Below are 6,552 nucleotides of genomic sequence, written 5' to 3' on the forward strand. Positions count from 1 at the left end.
AAACAGAGTTTAACTTCTTACCACACCCCTCTTATTTAATATTGGAAGGTGCATAATATTATTTGCACATTACATGTCCTGTATGTCACAGGATTAATTATTTCAATTAATAAGTATTCATATTTGCGTTCATTTATTTCAGTATTTCATGTTTTCATTTCCCATTGTTCATTTGTTTACAATCACGCCGCTTCATTCATTCATACAATCATAGTATGACAGTAGTACGAGAGGTCACGTGGTTACGTTTGGCGGGTGGATCAGTGAATGAATGGGTGTGTTAGACTGGTTTTTTCGGGTTTGAGTGAGTGAGTGCGCATGTCCGTTTGCATAATCTAATTTTTAGCACGAACTTTGATTTAGAATCACGACGCCACCCAGGACAGGTTGTATTATTAAGCTTCATAGCTTTTCAATCCGACTATTATATTAGTTCATTTTGCTGTTATACTTGGTGAGTCATTTTAATCAAATATATGTAATTTAAATATTATTTAACTAAAGATAAATTTAATGAGTGAATGTAGAGAATGAGAGTGTTTTAGTAATATTGTAATTGTATATGATTAAAGATCACCGAGTTGTTCTTGTGGAAAGATTTAATTGATACACAAATATAACCTTGAATAAATATCCAAAGCGTCATTTCCACAAAAGGCCTTGGAGTTCTTAATTGTTCCCAAATGTAGCCCAGAATATAATATATCAGCTATCCCTAGACAATGGCGCCCACGTTGGGACTCCAGAGCGCCGTTTAGAAAAAAATTCCCGGTGATTAATGTATGCCTGTTGTGATTTCCTTTACCGCAAAAATTTTTTCCATATATTTGTGCACATCGTATTATCCTGTCTGTGAGGGTTTATTTGAAGCCTATGTAAAATATTCAGCTAGTGATTTGTGAAGAAATTTAGCTAGCGACCTGTGAAAGAATTCTCATAGCGACCTGTGAAAAGTATTCACCTAGCGAGGAGAATTTTCGCACAGGAACGGATCCAATATCTATCCGGAAACACATCACGCCACCGTGGAAATTCCTTATTTAGTGACTTCCGAATCGATGACGTCACAATGAAAATGGCTGCGCCCATGGTAATGTTTACGAAGTTCCAGTGAGCTTCAACGTTATTGCGATTCGTTATAGAGTGCATGCAATTAACGTGACATTTCTAGGATCCGAGGAATAGTCAAACATGTAGTATATTGGGGGGGGGGGGTTAACTTCCGTTCTATTTTCTATCGGGCTCGGCGTCCTATTCGCGGGTTTCTGCCTCTTTTTCCCGGGGATATCGACAGAGAAGCCACGAGAAGGTCTGGTGTTGATTGTCTCTATTTTATAGTTGTTATCTCAAGAATATACCTGTTTTTCACTTATAAGCGATTTGTTACTTGTTTATTGACCGCAGAAATCACTTCATTGGCGTCGCCGGTAGGATTTCTAGCGCTCAGTTTGGACCGGCGCGGTGCCTAGGGGACACCGCGCGGTTCGACCATGTGTTAATTTCTATAAATTATATGTAATGTTTAATTTTTTGTTAAGTTAAATTGTATTTTTGCATATGTAAATAGCCGTGCTAGGCAACGGCGGTGACTAGCTGTTAATTATACATTTGTTGATATTGGTTGTGGGGGGAAAATGGCGGATGGTCAGGGGTCATGTGGGTTAGGTAGGGGCGGTTCCTGGAAAAGGAGTGGCATGGGTGTCCTGGGGGGGGGGGGGGGGTAAGGGAGCTAAGCCGGCTGGTTTAGCTGGGGCCCAGGGAAGGGATATGGATGCTATGGGGGGCACTGTACCTGACAGATTTGAGCAACTGTTCGGATTTGTTTCCCCATTTAGGCCACCGGTTTACAGTACTCCTCAGGCCCGGACAGTTGAAGATAGCATTGTGGTAGGGGAAGTAGATATGTCCCCTACCAGGGAGGTGAACAGAGGTGAGGCTGTAAGGGAAACAAATGTATTGGGGACAGCTGAGGGAGAACAGGGTAATGTTTGGGCAGGACAGAGGGACCCTGTAATTGTGGCAAGGCATGAAGCCAGAGAGTATGCCCGAGGGGACCAAGCTGTGTCTGAATTGCAGGCACGGGTTGGAGCTTTAGAATCCCAGATGGCCCAGATTACGCAACTGTTGGTGGGGATGTCAGGGTCCTTGGGGGGGGGGGGATTCACTCTCAGGGATCAAGTCCCAGGGATAAAGCACAAGATAACCTGCCGCCAGAGGCAGAAGTGAGCTCGCGATCTGTGGGTCAGGGGAGTGTAGACACTGGACACCCTCCAGTGGATGCTAGCGTTCCCAGGGCTGAAAACACTGTGAGCACTGCTCAGGTGACACCAGGTAGCATGGGGGAGGGTGGCCCTCATGGGGGTGGTTCTCCCTCGTAGTGTCAGGCCCAGGGGGTGCTGGAGGCAGTGGGGGAACCCATGCCTCGGACAGCCATGTCGGGGCCCATGCCCGTCAGAGTAAGGGGGCCGTGCCCTGGGGGGAACCCTTGTATGATGGGGCAGTCCAAGATACACCTGTGCTCGAGAGTCTGTCATCTCACACGGGGGTTATGCATTCTTGTTCGGAGCCCTCTGGAACCCATAGCCACTCGCACTCATCCCTGGGGCAGGGGTACAATGTCACCTTCAGTACTCCGGCACCACGGAGTGCCACAGTTGATAGCAAGTTAGGGCTGCTTACCCATTAGTTAGGGAGAACATGTCATTGGGGACCCTAGGAAGGTCGGAGGGAAGTGTAGACTTTGGGCCTCAGCTGGGATGTTTCGCCCTGACCGCTCCCAGCTACTGCTGGAGGTTGAGACACTTCCCTCCGACCTCCCTCGCCCGCACCGCGTAATGATTCCTACAATTCAGTAAGGCATGATGTTTCACCAAGACAAGAGTCGCACACTCTAGTTTGGCCAGGAACAGAGGGAACATGACACCCGTGGGGGCTCAGGGGGGTTCTTCACTTACTACTCGCAGCCGTCAGCGGGGGTCTGGGTTGTGCTATGCATGCAATCAGCAGGGGCATTTTCGGAGAGAGTGCCCAAATCGACAGCGGCTTGATTCACCACACCGTCAGGGCCAGCGTACCAGTAAACAGGCTGATGGTAGGCAGGTACAATTCTCAGAAACTCCAACAGTAGGGTTGGCCACTCGAATTGTGTCATCAGTTAGGTCGGGGGCCTTGGCTATGGGGAAAGTGCGTGGCGCATATCGATCAAGGTCAATGGTGTCCTGGTGAGCGCGGTGGTCGATACTGCAGCTGAGATTACAATCATAGCACAGCGGGTTTATGATAAGATGTCCGCGTCCTGAGATTTCCACTAGTATCTATGTCAACCTCGCTGGGGCCATGGCAACCATGGCTGTGGGTTCTCTAGGGAATGCTGTTATAGAGATAGGGGGGACTCAGTTAAGACATCTTGTGTATGTTGCCCCACTTCAAGATGAAATGCTCCTGATTTTATGCAGGAGCATGGAGTTCAATTGCACTGTAGCACAGGGGAATTCCGCGTCGGGGCAAGTCTGACGATACAGCCCATGTTTAAGGCAAATTCAAACTCTCTCTCCCTGCAAGCTGTCTCGGTGCGTCGCGTGCGTCTACCTCAATTGTCAGTGGGGGTGATTGATTGTGAGATAACTGATGAGATCTCTGAATTTGTTCTTGAGCCCTTAGATGGATTTCCGGTAGGGGTAATTCCGTCGAGGTCTTTCAACAAGTCCGGAAAAAGGGGCAAGTAGTGCCTCATGAATCTCACGCCAAGGGCGCACATTTTTCGGCAGGGTCAGCCCTTAGCCACCGCGGCGCTCGCGACTGAAGTAGGGACTCCTGAGGCGTCGGTGAGACAGGTCAGTACGGAAAGTTCTTCCGAAGTACCCAGTCACATCAAAGGGATACTCGATGACATTCGGAGTAATGATCCGCCTGACGTGCGCGATGAGGCGGTGCGGCTTATAAAACAGTACTCAGATGTATACGCCGTTAGTGATTTAGACCTGGGCGAGTTCGCAGCTATCGAGCATCACATCGAAACTGGAGAGGCACGGCCTGTTAAGCAACGCATGCGCAGGACCCCAGCGGTCTTTCAAGGGGAGGAAGAGGGACACTTAGACCGTATGCTGGCCGCAGGGGTAATACAACCATCAACATCGGATTGGGCAGCCGCCCCCGTGCTGATAAGGAAGAAAGACGGTTCTGTGCGGTGGTGCGTTGATTATCGAGCGCTGAACAAGGTGACCGTAAAAGACACCTACCCGCTCACACTCATCGAGGAGTGCCTCGACACGCTAGCGGGTAACCTCTGGTTTTCAAAACTCGATGCCAACGCGGCGTATTGGCAGATTAAGGTCAACCCCGAGGATCGGAAAAAGACAGCGTTCATAACTAAGTATGGGCTTTTCGAGTTCACAAGGATGGGGTTTGGCCTTTGCAATGCTCCGGCTACGTTTGCCCGGGCTATCAATCTCGTCCTTCACCGGTTAAATTGGAAGATATCCCTGGCCTTCCTGGATGACGTTCTCATTCTCGGAGAGTCCACTCGAGCACATTTGGACAACTTGCGTCAAGTATTCGAGAGATTCCGCCAGTATGGCCTTAAGTTCAAGCCAAGGAAATGCGAGTTCTTCCGGCAAAAAGTTGAGTGTCTAGGTCGTTCGGTGAGCTCGGAGGGGGTTGAAATGGGTGACCTATATATTGAAGCAGTTCGAGACTGGCCAAGACCCGTAAACACCAATGCAGTTGAGAGATTCTTAGGGTTCGCGAATTATCACCGGAACTTTATCCCTCATTTTTCAGAAGTTGCAGCCCCGCTATATGCCATCACGGGCAAGGCTGCCTTCCGGTGGGAAAGTGAACAAGAACAAGCCTTTCGAGACCTGATATCGCGTCTGACTAGCCCCCCAGTATTGGCTATACCGACCCAGGAGGGGCAGTTCATTTTGGATACTGACGCCTCAGACCTCGCCATTGGCGGGGAATTGTGTCAAATTCAGGATAGGTGTGAGCGAACAATAGGGTATGCAAGTTCCGTGTTATCCACCGAGCAGCGTCGGTACTGTACTACTCGTAAAGAGTTGCTTGCGGTAGTCAGGTTTACCCGTCAGTTCCGACATTACCTCCTTGGTCGGAAGTTCACCGCGCGCACAGATCATCATAGCTTGACCTGGTTAATTAACTTTCGTCACCCAGAGGGACAAATAGCACGGTGGCTTGAGGAACTCAGACAGTATGACATGACAATCATTCACCGGCCGGGCAAAAAGCATCTTAATGCGGACGCTCTCTCTCGAGATATGATTCAGCCGTGTGGGCCCTTGGGCCTGACAGTTGCGCTTAAGGATTTGCCTTGTGGTGGTTGTCACTACTGCCGGCGTGCGCATGAGCGATGGCAGGATTTCTCAAGTGAGGGAGACGATGTGATACCTCTTGCATCCCTGTTCTCAGAGGAAAACACCCAGACGGGGTTTCCTGAAGTTCAACCCTCGCCAGTTGGATTGCCTCCAGCTTGCCGGGAGTTCTTTAGTGAGGGGCCATTAGAGCAGTCATATGAGGATGTGGGATGAGGGGAAAGTCAGGTCCCCAGGGTGTGCATGGTAGTGTTCTCTGAGGCGTGTACCAAGCCACAGTTCGTAAGTGAAGAGGCTCATGGTCTAGTAGGGCGGGCTGTACGGCAGTTGTCTGGAGGTGGTTCTGACTTATCGGCAGAGGTATCTGACCAAGGGGTATATCTCTTTCTTCGTATAATTCAGAGAAAATAGCGAGGAAACAGAGAGATGAACCTGCTTTTCGCTGGCTGGTAGGGTCCCTGGAGTCAGGAATTGTGCCTCAGGATAGTGAGATTATTCTGTCTGGGCCAGAGGAAAAATGCTACTACTTGGAGCGGGGGCAGTTTAGGATGGATAAAGAGGGAGTTATCTGGAGAGTTGGTTCTCCTGACCCTGACAGGCTCTTGGTTCCGAGTAGTTTACGGCAGGAGGTGATGTCTACGATCCATGTATATCTTAATGATGGTAGACAGTTTCACGAAGTGGGTTGAGTGTGTGCCACTCCCCTCACAGACGGCTGATGTAACAGCTCGGGCTGCAATCATGGAATTTTTCGTCCGGTTTGGGTATCCTTTTGAAATTTTTACTGATCAGGGGCGAAATTTTGAAAGTGAATTGTTCCGAAAGGTCTGTAGTCTTCTGCAGATTCATAAGTCGCGTACGACCCCGAATAGACCCTCTGGCAACGGTCAGGTCGAGCGGTATAACCGCACCCTGATGGACGCAGTCCGTTGTTACTTATACAATCAGGCAAAGTCTTGGGACAAACATCTGGGTATCTTAGCGGGCGCATTACGGTCTGCGGTAAATAGACACACCATAGATATACCCCAAATCGTTTAATGTTAGGGCGCGAAGTGAATAGCCCCGCAACTCTGCAGTTTAGGCCTCCCCCGGGGGAATTAGATCAAAATGGGGGGGGGGGAGGAGAGGTGGACACCTATGTAGCGAATTTAGAAAAAAAAGCTCAGGGAGTCTCACGAGTTGGCCAGGGCAAAATTGCGCACCGCTCAAAATTCGATGA

Source organism: Magallana gigas, chromosome 2 (assembly GCF_963853765.1).
Source record: "Magallana gigas chromosome 2, xbMagGiga1.1, whole genome shotgun sequence".
In the NCBI taxonomy this organism is placed as follows: domain Eukaryota; kingdom Metazoa; phylum Mollusca; class Bivalvia; order Ostreida; family Ostreidae; genus Magallana; species Magallana gigas.